The sequence below is a fragment of the Coenobita brevimanus genome, chromosome 65 (genome assembly GCF_032717465.1).
Source record: "Coenobita brevimanus isolate Jiangsu-jjx chromosome 65, ASM3271746v2, whole genome shotgun sequence".
Taxonomy (NCBI): Eukaryota; Metazoa; Arthropoda; class Malacostraca; order Decapoda; family Coenobitidae; genus Coenobita; species Coenobita brevimanus.
Genome location: NC_137018.1, coordinates 52,066,204 through 52,080,542, shown reverse-complemented (window position 1 = coordinate 52,080,542; position 14,339 = coordinate 52,066,204). Strand labels below are relative to the sequence as shown.

The 14,339-nt window shown below is 39.6% G+C and overlaps 1 long non-coding RNA gene across 1 annotated transcript; it reads left to right on the top strand.

Moving 5' to 3' along the window:
• Positions 1-3,916: 3,916 nt before the first annotated feature.
• LOC145404862 (uncharacterized) lies at positions 3,917-6,492 on the top strand. Its single transcript, XR_013898252.1, has 4 exons — positions 3,917-3,941; positions 4,897-4,997; positions 5,303-5,404; positions 6,346-6,492. It is a non-coding gene; the product is annotated as an uncharacterized LOC145404862 (long non-coding RNA).
• Positions 6,493-14,339: the final 7,847 nt, after the last annotated feature.

Genomic DNA, 14,339 nt, shown 5'->3' with positions numbered 1-14,339 from the left:
ACCTTCACACACGCACACACCCGTCCCCTTGCTCAAGGGGGACAATAACCACCCACTTCGTCAGTGAAACTTTTCGCAACCTGCGCGAGACGCGAACTCCCGTCCACCAGTTGGCAAGCGGGAACGTTACCACTACACCAGTGTGTGTGTGTGTGTGTGTGTGTGTGTGTGTGTGTGTGTGTGTGTGTGTGTGTGTGTGTGTGTGTGTGTGTGTGTATGTATGTATGTGTGTGTGTGTGTGTGTGTGTGTGTGTGTGTGTGTGTGTGTGTGTGTGTGTGTGTGTGTGTATCTGCATGAAGAGAGAGAGAGAGAGAGAGAGAGAGAGAGAGAGAGAGAGAGAGAGAGACAGACAGACAGACAGACAGACAGACAGACAGAGGGGGGGGATATCTCCTCAATACTGATTACAGTTACCATAGGGAAGATGATGCAAAACTATCACCGTTCTGAAAGGGTTAAATGGTAAGTAGCTACCCATCTATCAACCAATACCATACGCTATTAACTTGTATCTATCTTTCAACATCCATCTATCTATACACACCCTCACCTCTGAAACACACACACACACACACACACACACACACACACACACACACATACACACACAAACCACAAGACCCTTCGCCAACAATGCACCACCACCAGCACGACCTAAACATTCAAACTCAGCACCACGAGACTCCTCCATTATCCGTTACTTCTGTCAACGGTCACAGAGCGCGTGGCACCTAAACAACGTCCAGGGATTTTAAACTCGGCTGCCTTGTCTTAGCTGTGCTTCTCTTTTGTGTGGGGTTTTATCTAAGTCTGCGCTCAATCATGGTCACAAGCTTTCTCTACCTCGTGATGGTGAGGGAGGAGGAGGAGGAGAAGGAATGAGAAAAAAGCGGGAGGAGGAGGAATGAGAAAAAAGGGGGAGGAGGAGGTGGAGGAAAGAAAATGGGTGGATCATCCTTGTGAACTCAAACTTAGCCGATAGTGCAAAAATGATATACAGAATGGAACTCAACCATCGGGTAGTGACCTAATAGGTTAAAACTAAAGAGCAATACGCAATATTATTCTGCCTATCTATCATTCAACTCTCTCTCTCTCTCTTTCTCTCATATCCATTCATAAACGATGTCATATTCTGTTGATATCACCGCCGGAAGATTTTATTCAGCCTATGTAAAACCTCTCAGTGAAGAAATACACTATCCATTAACCCTTTCACCACTAAGCCGCCCTTCTATTATCTTATTCTTGCTACCAGCAGACGATTATATGTAGACTAAGAGAAACCAGGCAAAGAAGAAATACTAAAAAACGAGCATCAAGCCAGAAAATACCCTCTATCATCATCCTTCAGTCACAATACGTACCCAGCTACAAAATGTTTACATGGCACTAATGCTGAAAGTAGCAGGGAGAATAACCGAATTGAATACATGATGGGAAGAATTCGGTGATGACAGAGTATGAACGGATCTTGAATTTGGCTCTCTTTTCTATCTTTTCTTTTTTTCTTTTTAAGGAATGGTTTGCGGGCTCCTGGCCTTTGGTTCCTTCTTCCTTGCATAAAAAAAAAAGCTACTGATAAACTCGGTACTGATAATTCGCCATCGGCAGAATCCAAGTACACAGAAGACCCTATCTAAAGGACAGTGAGATTCCCAACCCCACTACCTCCCTCCCTTTTAGTTCCCTCTTACGACATGCACGAAACACGAGATTAGTATTCTACTTCCCCTCCACCCCGAGAGTACTCCTACCCCAAGGGATTCTCAAAAAAGTGCGAAAGAATTATCTTCATCACCATCAACACCACCACCCTCCTCCTCCTCCTCCTCCTCTTCATCATCAGCACCATCACTACCACCACCACCCTCCTCCTCCTCATCATCATCATCATTATCATCATCACCATCACTACCACCACCACCATCCTCCTCCTCAACATCATCATCATCATTATCATCATCACCATCACTACCACCACCACCACCATCCTCCTCCTCCTCCTCCTCATCATCATCATCATTAATTTCATCATCCCGCCCTCTTTTCCCATCCAGATACGATGTTACAAATTGATAAGAACAATTCATTCATGAATCAAAATTCTTCGTTCTTAGATACTACTGTCTTCGCTTTGGTCACATAAAAAGGATCCAAGACAGGCCAAAACTGTTCACTCATATTAGTAATAATAATACACTAATTATAAATAATAAAATACAAATAAAGAATAATTATAGCAATATAAATAATATTATTATTATTATAAACAATAACAATATTATAAAATATAACAACAATAATAATAATACATATACTATTATGAGTAATTATTGCAGAAAGTCACATGCATAAGATTCACGTTCGTTCTTTGTGTGTGTGTGTGTGTGTGTGTGTGTGTGTGTGTTGTCATGGTCACAAGGTTGGTGAGGCACGTGGTGATGGGAGGTGAGGGGAGATGGAGGTGGACGAGGGAGGAATGAGGGGAGAACAATGTGGTGAGGAGGACGGGAAATGGAGGAATGGGAGAAAGGAGGAGGAGGAGGAGGAGAGAGGAAGAAGGTGATGAAGGAACAGACAGAATGAACAAAAATAAACGAGAATAACTAACTGCGATAAGTCGGCCGGGAAAAAATAAAAAATAAATAGATAAATGAAAAATAAATGAACTAACTTGGCCTGAAATTGCCATCGCCTCATCTTGACTACTGATTTGACAACAGAACAGCACTAAAAAATGATGCTAGTCATAAGAAAGTGATTTTTTTTTGCGTATGTGTCCGACTCCGGGCATAGGCTTCACAGCCTCCTTTCATGGCCCAGTAATCCTCCAACATGCCATACACCTCTACATGTCACCACTTCGGCGCTAACACCCATCGTCCATATTGAATACATGCTAGGGCTGTCACATACATGACTGGTGTATTGGTATTAGCGGGGATATTTTTACGACATGTCGGCGGGTCTTCTGGTAGATCAGGAAAGTCTGATTTTTCTTATGAAATTCAAATCCTTAAACTGTTCCCTGCCCCAGCGAGGATTTGAACCTGGGTCCGGTAGGACTGCAGGCCACCTCTCTACTGACTGATTTAACTGGGTGGAGCTATCTGTTTATACGGACATGCCTCAACTGCCTCACTAACCCTTGTAAGGACTACCGAAAAAAGGCAACTTCCGGTCCCCAGTCCAGATGAACCTGGGGTTACAACTACTACTATTACCATTACTACTACTACAACTACCACCTCCACTACTAAGGGTCTTCATAAAGGTAGTCTGGCTATAACAACATCTTTCGTTTTATTTGCCTCTGAGAAAAATGGTCGTATATTTGTGACAGGGTCGACCTTTCACAGATCCGCGTTGAATTTCGCTGGTCAGTCTCCAAGCTGGTCTTCCTCTGTATTTCCTTCTGCCTACGACCTCTAGTCTTTTAAACGCAATCTGTCCAGGCATCTCGAAAGGTACAGATCTTGAATTAGGCTCTCTTATTTTGGATTTTTTTTTTTCTTAGAGCACAACTGCGGGTTTCTTGCCTTTAGTTCTTTATTCCTAGCAGTAAAAGAGCATTCTCTGTGATAATCTAAACCTATCTAGTATAACCGATTCATAAACATTTTTTCTTCTCTTTGTATTTAACTTTTTGGACGACAATTTAACACAAATAAGGAAGTTGTGAAGAGAAAAAATGTATGAAGGAAGAGGAGAGTGACGGGAGGGAGGGAAGCGACAGGAGGAAGGTGTGGAGAGGAAAGAAAGAACGGGGCGCGGGGAGAAGTGGGGGAGTAGGCGAGGAGTGGAGGAAGGATGGGGGAATGTCAGGGGAGGGAGAGAAAAAGAGGAGGAGCAAGAGGTGGAGGGCATCAGAGAGGTATATAAGGCCATGAAAACCCAGTTCAAATCACTCTGACTTCTGCAGTCGCTCAGAACAAAGGTGAGTGATCTGACACTGCCATAATTCTCGCCAAGATTTTTCGAAATACAACCGACGGGTGCCAGCCTGCATTAATTTTACATAACCAACAGCGACGACTGCAACGAAAGTTCCGAAATTTTTTAAATAAGATACTTTTTAACCGACTTTTTTCACAACTGGCGTGTACTTTATACCAAAATTAATCTATTGCAAAGAAAGAGTTACACCACTGATTACTCTCAGCTAAACATAACCTACTGTTGATCTAAATGAACGACCATTCGATAGTTTTTACTCCTTAAAATGCTGTGATTTCTATGCAAACACTCAACTGCAGAGATTTCGTTAGTTAAGCGAACCGTCTACCTGTACATTTTCTTCTGTCATTACATCTAGCATTCGTTTATAATTTTTAAAATGGTCTGCAAGTAGCCAGTGTCCGCCACTAACCACCCCTCTTCACACAACAACACTTTATTTCATTCACCTTTTATGTATCGGACAATAATATTGTCCACAGTCAAAGCCTGTTTTTAATAATAATAATAATAATAATAATAATAATAATAATACCGTATTTCTCCACTGAATTACATCACCCGTGTACCTCCCTTTGACAAAATATATCCTACGCTTGTTTTAGACTGTCAAACCTACTAACATTAGAAAGTAAAACTCAAGTAATATGAATTACGCGAATAAATTAAACGGACGAGTCAAATACCAGAGAAAAAATTATGTCCATCGTTATTTCTTCCCTTCCGTCGGCGGGAATATCATCAGAGAATTAAATAGGTTCAATCAAATGTGGTAATAAGGTATATGAATACATCAAGATAAATGTAAAAAAAAAAAAAAAAAAAAAAGTGTTGTCAAAATATATTAATACAGTACATGAGAAAAATACGATAAATGAGTTCAGAAAATAAATCTTGAGTTCACGTACGTTACGCCTGCTCTCTCTCTCCGTCAGATCCAAGATGAAGGCCGTTATGCTGGTTTGCCTGGTGGTGATGGCGGGAGTGGCTTCCAGTGTTCCCGCACCTGCTGCCGCACCCCTAGGAGTCCCACCAGGTAACACACACACACACACACACACACACACACACACACACACACACACACACACACACACACACACACACTGAATACTTCTGTCTGTAGAGTTCAAGTGAAGACACTTTAGGAATGAATGTTTCTGGGCTGTTAATGTGAAAATGGTGTAGCAATTAAATTTTTCGCTATGTTATGTGGAAAGAGTACTCGAATTAATGTTTCTCTAGGCCAAGTTAAAAGTGGAAAGAGTACTCCAATGAATGTGTCTCTGGACCAAGTTAAAATGAAAGGAGTACAGGAAATAATCATTGTCTTCATTTCAGCGGTGCAGCAGGCGTTCATCCCCCCAGCCGTGCAGGGCTTCATCCCATCCCCTGCCCAGATCCAGGCTCTCAGCGCCCTCCACTCCACCCCCCCTCCACCAGGTATTATTATTATTATTATTATTATTATTATTATTATTATTATTATTAATGTCATTATTACAGTATTATTATTATTATTATTATTATTATTTAGTATATTAACATTACAATCACTGACTACCATACCCACACCTGGTATAACTGCTATCATTACAGTCTCTTTTTCTACTGGTGCTAGAGACACCTTCACGTGGTGGTACTGATATAACTGGGTAGCTTCACTGCCTGGCTAAACAAACGTTTGTCATTACCTCCCATCCCCCAAAGTAGGATGGTGGGCTGCATATGGAAAACTGGTCTGCAGTCTACTGGTTTCCGCTGCGTATGAACCTACTACTATTCTTACTATCTCTGCTTTTAGTATCACTTGACTCCCTCTCCAGTACTCGCCACTTACACTATCAATACTATGGAGACTATATAGTAGTGATTTCAGGAACTTGAAGCCCGTAGAATTTTATCCCATTGGTGCGCCGACGCCATTTTTATTTACACTACAGTCGGTTTGTATATCATTTGAAGGAAATAAAGAACCAAAACTTGAGTACTAAGCCGTGGTTGCATGACATTCGATGAGCCTTAGTTACGAAGCAGGAATGAATCTTCTTTGTTACTAGTAAAATTCAGCCACGAATCTGACTACACCTAGCCACCACCAGAAAGGGTTACGATCTTCTTAAATGAAAACTAACCGACTGTAGGAACATCCAGGTTACTTTATTCAGCATATCGATCAGTGCAGGGCTTTGAGGCTTAAATAACTGTAACTTATACGGTAGACCTACCTAAATAACAACATAAGTTCCTGTAATCACTGAAGAAAAAAACTAACATTTCCCGTCAAAGTGACACCAGTGTACAATATGGTAATTTCTCTCTATCTATCTAAAGAGCAGTCTTCAATCTGACGCTTTCTCAATAACTTAAAAATCTCTCAACAGCCAAACCTGCCGCCTAATGTACGTGCAACCTCGCCCCGCCGGCTGCATCTCGGCGACTGACCAGGCACCGGATCTTGAAGCCATAGAACGTAATGCATAAGGCTTACTATGGATGTGCTTCTGCTACTGAATAAAAACAACTAAAAAGCTCAATTTTATTTACCCTACGAGTTGTTATATTTTTATCACAGGTCTGTGCTATTTAGGCTGATATTAACACACCGCAGAGGTTGTTACATTGAACTTAATTCGCCTCAAGGTACTGATGACAATTTTGTAATATGTTGTACACGATTTTGATTTTTATTTAGTCTCACTGAAATTTTTAATTCTACTGGAAGAAATGTGGGAGACCAAAAACACTTTTTTTTTTTTTTTTAAATCAGTTAAGTTCCCACCACCTTGCTTTTATTCGGCTTAGGGAAGTTTTTGGAAGTGCAAAACCTAAACACTCCTCCCCCTCCTGTTCGAAAAGTCTGCCCTAAGCTAGACATAATTGTCTGTACAATAGAAAATATATACGTCTTCAGTCAGAAGAAAAAATGGGAGAAATGGAGTTCCCCCGAGCTAAGCCCTGTATTGGACTATATAGCCCCGCTAGGGTTACAGGAGCGAGCTACCACTCCCGGCACGGCAGACCGGGCGAGACTCGAACTCGCAATCCCCCGATTACGAGTCCAGCGCGCTACCACTGTGCTACCGCGCCCCCTTTCAGTCAGAAGAGGTTTAATTTTTTTTTTTTTTTTTTTTTTTTTTTTAAAGCTTGTCCTAAATTTGCCATATTTACATCTTCAATTCTGAAATGTTACAACCGATTGATTCTGGAATACTGGGATAGTCACGAAGAAGGGCTATGGAATGGATGTTGAACCACAGCAATTTTTTTTTCTCTCTGCCACTGAACTATGTGGAATAATCCACAAAGGGATGAAAATACTGGACGAATTTAAGGTGAAAGAACCGTAGCCATGACAAGTTGCAGCTCAGAGGTATATACTGAGTGGTCCAGTTATAACACTCCTCTTTCACTCTGCTAAGTCCAAACCGTCTCCTATCCTCTCAACATGTCCAAATCATCTCCTTGCCTCTCAGCATACCCAAACCATCTCCTCTCCTCTCCTCCCAAAACGTCTCATTCTACCACTATATATTACCTCTCGCACCTAGGCGAGAGTGAACCGAGGTTTGTAATAATAATTGTCCATGAATGCTGACGTGCATCAGGGGTCAGTTTTATGCCTCTTATTGTTCACCACTGTACCTGAAGCTCTCTCACATGACTTTAGGACTTGACTCCCATGACAGGCATTGTATGCCAATGACTTGCAGTTGACTGAACAGAAAGAGAGGGTAGCAATGGAGTGATTTACGAGGTGGAGGAATGGAATGGGTATGAAAATCTGAGAGGACACACAAAGGTGATGATACCTGAGGTTGGTAGTGGCACTGCCAAAGCAGGAGCATGGCCATGTGCAGTTTGCCACAAGGGTGTGGGAGTGACTCCATCTTATGCAATGTCTGTAGTGCTAGTGGTGATTAGTTTTACCATTGGTGCCCTGTACTGTAAGTTACTGTGTTAGTACTGGTGTTAGTTTACTTCAGTGTCATGAAAAAAAAAAAAACAGGATTAAGGACTTGTCACTTATTAGCTACTACGCTACTAAATTATAGTAGTGAATAGTTTCAACATTGGTGTGAATATGTTACCCTGCTAGTACTGTAGTAGTATTAACTTATGTTAGTGCTACCTACAGAAACCTGACAACATTCTAAATACCTGATATGAGAATGTACGGTAATCTGCTCCACGAAGCCACTCCGCCAGCCCATAGAAACACACTGCAGGATGAGACCAAACACTGATTTACTGTGTATTTTATTGTTACAGTACACACCAATCTCACAAAACCTCCCTCTGTGTGTGTGTGTGTGTGTAATATATTGCACACAAGAAATACAAATGGATTCTAAACATTACAATAAAAACCATACTACAGCACACCATTAAAATTTAGCATTAATTAAAAAAAGAATATACTGTTCAGACACTGCTCCATGTCTGTACCATACAGTATTTCAACATACTGTCTACCTGAACAAAAATCCCAACAGATAGTATATCACAGCCTTATAAAACTATGCTGTATCTAAATCTAATGCTTCTTTGCATCTGGAATGGTTTAAAAAAAAAAAAAAAAAAAAAAAAAAAAAAAAAATACCTCCTTCTGTCATGGACATCATATATATTTCATTCTTGCTCTTGCCTAATGATTATTCTAGTGCAGTCAGATTAGAAGATTAATCTGACTAGTAAAGGGGGCCTCATTGCTACCTCATAACTTTAGCTCATCAAAATTTCATGCAACCACACCTCGGTATTCAATCTGTGAGTGACCCATTTCAGTCAGAAGAAGAAAAACCAATTATAACCTTCATTATTAGGGTGATATAAAAGTTTTGTGTGTGTGCGTGTGTGTGTGTGTCTGTGTGTGTGTGTGTGTGTCAGAGCAAGATTAAGTTCTATTAAGGGGCAAACTTTCAGAACCAGTGCCACCTACAGTACTGGGATTAGAAGACTAGAACACACTAAAAACTACAGCCAAAATTATTCTACTGACTTAACGCTTTCCATCTGATGACATAAGCTTTATATTTTCACTACTACCAAATTCCATTCAGCTCAATGGTGACATCCTGTAGTGAAGGGTTTTAGAATAATACAATGCAACCTCCAAATTCTGAAGTGCTTTTATACAGTATATTCAAAATTTTGAAAAATTCAAGCTTTAGATGGAGCATTTGTCTGGCTATCCTCGTCTTATTCTTGCAGTTTAGACAATCCTATGACTAGAGTTTAACAGTATGGTCTAACTAGTCTACCATATGATTTCTATAATCCAATGTTTTGAAAACACTGCCATTACCATTTATCCTTTATAACTTAAGGCAATAATAATTGTCAGTAAAAGTAATACCCACTATTAACCACGAAGTACTGTATTTTTCTTGACTCTTTTTTTACGTTCTGTATGCCTACTTATGTTCTTAAAAACTTTGCAACTGTATCCATATTTAACACTCACCAATACATTGTGAAGGAAAATAATTTTGCATTCTATTACTTATATAAAGTGAAAATACACAAATATACATGTCTTCACCACTGCCTTGCATTTGCTGGCAAGCAATCGGCTGACTTATGTTTACAACCTCCCAATGTGCTCAGCGTGATGCATCACTCCATCCCCCACATGAAAGCATATCTAACACAATGCTAAGATTACTATTTATTAATGATGTATTTATGATAATGAACACTTATATAAGTCTGCATTAATGAAATATTATATCAAAATCTTAGTGATGCAATACATGTTTGTATGAAATGAGTGGAAAATGATGTCAGAGGTTAATACACTATTTACAGTGATTACATCATAATTTACTTGGATATCAACTGCACTGTTTTTAAAAAATGACACACATCATGTAAAAGATGCATTTTAGGAGACTGTTGCCTACAGAAAATTCTGCTTTTGTTAAATGAGTAAATATCATCACGTAATGATGCATGACAGGTGGTGCTGCAAGTTAATGGATATTTATTGTTTAACTTGGCATAAAACTTCAGAATCCTCTCATATTGCTTTGTAAAGTTGTATACTCTCTTGTTTCCAACACTATGACTGTCTTTGAGAACACATGCAAAGGTACAGTAGTTAATAACTAGTTTCAGTCTGTAACTTACCAGCACTTCTGACTATTATCATGTTTTTCTGCCATACATGGTAGAGTTTCCATCACCACAATCATCTCACACCACATGCACATACTTCAGCACGTACCATACTTGCGAATGGATTGTTATGCTGCACCTTTTTTCACAGCAATGCATTAATCAGTATAACTAGGACATTTTATTTGAAGCCATAATTACAGTGGTATAATGCTTATACTGAATCAAAGGATAAAGAAGAAAGGAGGAAAGAATGCACTAATTCATTAAGCATGTTTGCTAGTAAAGCCAATCAGCACCAGGTAAGTGAAGTCATCGGTTCTAGATGCTTGTTTCTGTGGTAATTTAATTTGAGAACTAATTTGAGGGAATGAAAATGGCACTGATTTCATGAATTATGGCATTTGAATTTTTGATGTGTCCAAACTTTATAGTTTTGAATTTTTGAGGTTGCATTATATCCTTTTACTACAATGTCAAATTTCTTATTTTACTTCTGATACCACCAGACACCTACAAATCAGGTCAGAGGAATCTCTCATATTGAAGGAGGTTATATGTCTGAATAAGCCTCTGCTATGTTAAGGTTTCAAAGCTAGTAACTGTATTGCACTTAAATACTTAAATATTCTTTGGATCAGATGGCTTAAAAAGGCATTGAAAGCAGCCATACTGTTATCTGGCTCTAGTTGAAACCATTCAAGCCTTCCAGGAGACAATCATTAGTCCAACATTATCAGACAAATGAAAAAGTATTTTTCAAGTACCGTACAAAATATTTATCAAGAATAAAACTACCATATACTGTGCACAACGGTGGTCCATAGTACAATGGTAAAAACAAAATTAGTCAAATCGTTCCACCACACACCTAATTTCTGTCCATTATGGTTCACTTACGTGCGTGTGAAATCTGAGGTTGATTGGTGGACATTAGAGGTCGTCACATACTAAACATACTGCTTTCCTTAACTGTTTTATCTTCTAAAAATTTACCCTCCTAACCACGGCAAGCAAAACATCTGCAACACCGTACATGCATCTTTGGTTTCTCTCTGAACACTCAGTTCCCCTACCCTATTTTGATAACTGAGTGACTACAGAGACAAAGGAAAAGATGGTCCAAATCCTACAGTGTACCCAGTTACCCATCCCTCCTAAACGTCTAAAGACTGCAGATGATGTGAGAGAACTGAAGCTGGAATATGCTGTGATAAAAAGAACTAGTTCCTTTTAGATGTCTTTTCAAAGGTGGAATACCTACACCTCAATCCTTCCTGGTAAAATCCCCCAGAAGATTGTGGTTTCAACGATTTTTTGGATAAAGCCTCTCAGATGAAAGTAGTAAATGACACGGCAGAACATGGTATCACCCAAAAATACACTAAAACAATAACAAAGGATAAAGAACACAAATAGTTCATTCTCTAACAGGAGGTAAATTACAGCAAGAAGCTCCCCACTCTTATGCCAATGTTTACAAGTGCTATGTAGAACCTATGATTTATAAGTAAAATATGGGGCAACCCCTCAATACTGTTTTTTGAAAGAAAAATTGTGTGTGCTTTTCAATTATGCACAGAGGAATAAAAGTACTCTTGTGGATAACTGAAATTTCATTATGTTTCTGGACCACCCAACTGTACAGTAATGAAAAATGTCAACATAATTCATGCTACAGTTTCATAAGGCACACACTAGTTTATGCAAAATACAGATCAATATCCAACTACCCTGATTTGACTAGTTGCAAGGCACTTCACTCAATAACAAATGACTTCATCAATTTAACTCGTGGGCTGCATCATACCCTGGTTGTAAAAATCTTGCCGGGACTGCTGCATAGCCGACTTAGTTCATTCATTCATTCATCATCTAATCCAGTGTTGCCCCATGAGGTGCGTAGAAGCCCAGGGCTAGGCACATTGGTCCTGACATTTAAGATGAAAGTGACTGGCCTCACTCATCCTTGAGTGGCATCACGTGAACAATAAACCCCAACCATCCCTTGGATATAAACCTGCACTGGCTCAACCCGACTGGAGTGCCATACTTACCCACTAAACCACCAGGCGCCATAATTTGGAAATATGGTTACCACCCAGCGTAGTAAATGGTTTTCTGGTGTACAGGAAACCTATTGGTTTGTCACTCAGTATACAGTCACCCACAGACAGAAGAGGAATGAATGAAGGAAAGAAAGACAGAAGAGGAAGGAAGGAATGAAAGACAGAAGAGGAAGGAAGGAATGAAAGACAGAAGAGGAAGGAAGGAATGAAAGACAGAAGAGGAAGGAAGGAATGAAAGACAGAAGAGGAAGGAAGGAATGAAAGACAGAAGAGGAAGGAAGGAATGAAAGACAGAAGAGGAAGGAAGGAATGAAAGACAGAAGAGGAAGGAAGGAAAGAAGGAAGGAAGAAAAGAAAGGGCAGGCACCCGAGAGCAACACTACATCAAGTGAGTGGATGGTAGGCGCCTCCACCAACTGTTGCAAAATGCCTTTTAATATAAATCAGCGGCCTGGAGTGACGCTGCATACCTACCCAGGAAATATTGCTCAACTCACCATAGTTATGGAGTTAATGCAGTCAGAAATTCCCTGCTTGGAGGGAAATCAAAACTTGCAAATTACAGGGTAGGTGTGTCTGAGGCCCACACAAATTTGCCTAAAAAGCAAATTAAAATGTTCGTGACATTCTCTTTCAGATTTTTTTTTTTCCCTTCCCTCCTCTTCCTTTATCCACCACATACTTTGCACTCGATTTTGGCATCAAGAACTGTTTTTTATAAGCGGGTTTGAGTCTTCCTTGAGTGCGAACACCACAGTAAATAGGTAACGAATAAATGAAACTTTGCTCATGCAGCTGCTGTTCCTCTGCCTCTGGGATCACGCTTTGGGATGGGGATGTGAGATTACAGATGGCCTAATACAATATCCCATAAAATTCATGTGATGCTGCTGTTACCAAAGTCTTTCTAGTTTAGGGTTAAAAATCGCACTCATACGAGGTATGATACAGCCCATCACATCAACCTCGTGAGGTATGCTGCAGCCTATGGGTTAAAATAATGCTAAATATAACACTTGTCACATGTTTCTCCGTCTGCTGTTATGGCATGCTCAGCAAACTTCAGGCTCTCAACCTGCTGTAAGTTCAAAACTTTTGCCAAAAGTTTTGAGGTAGCTGCTCACAAGACTGAACTAGCAGAAGGCTGCAATACACTGGTAACATTGTAAATACAGTATACAATAACTTGCACAAATGGATTCACTGGGATCATAAGCAGCAACAGGCACAGCTCAAATCATTAGGCAGTGTATTAGTTGGTTACCTTATTACTGTACTTAACCTTATATTCAAAGCATCATATACAACAACAGGAAGACAATACTGCATACACTTTAATTTACAGCAACACAAGAAACTACGCACATCCATTCCTACAATAAAATATGTAAAACTGTAAGCCAAACCAATTAAAATCCATAACTAAAAATGCATTTCTGTTAAATGGGTCATTAATTATCTTTGCTCGATTAGAATATCACAAATATATTACTGACAGCAAAGAATGCATTACTACTATTTTCACTGACAGCATATCAAACTGTGACATTCAAATATAAGTTTAGTGCACATGAAGTAGCACAAACTGTCCAAGTATTCACCAGTTTTATGCCTATATTCTAGTCCGTTTAGGAGGCTAACTAGCACCTTTTCCTGAATGGTATATTCTGAACAATACACATTATAAATCTCCTGCATGGTAATAATATTATTTTAACACTCATACTGATTGCAAAAATCCCCTCTATGGTAATTGGGCCAAGTTTAACACTGCTACATAGAGCTAAAGTCCCCTGTACGCTAACTATGTCATTTTAACATCAAAGCATAGTGCCTTAAGTCTTTTGTAAGTTAATGTCATTCTAACATTGATGCATATGCAAAAGCCCCCTGTAGGCCTATGTTAATTTTGTCATTTTAACACAGATATAAAAGTGCACAAATAATAAAGGACAGAACACTGTCATGCCCTATGTTGAAATAAATCACTAAGGCAGAGGTGCTAAAAAGGCTCCCTAGTGTTCAAGAATGTCACTCTCAATTATCACTCTTTCTAGCAGCAAATCCCGTTACTGGACATGCACTGATGGTATAATCACTAAATATTCGATTTCAATCATCATCATCATTCAATCCCAGTTTGTCCCATATAGGCTAAACAGGAGCATAAAGGTCCACAGATACGCTAC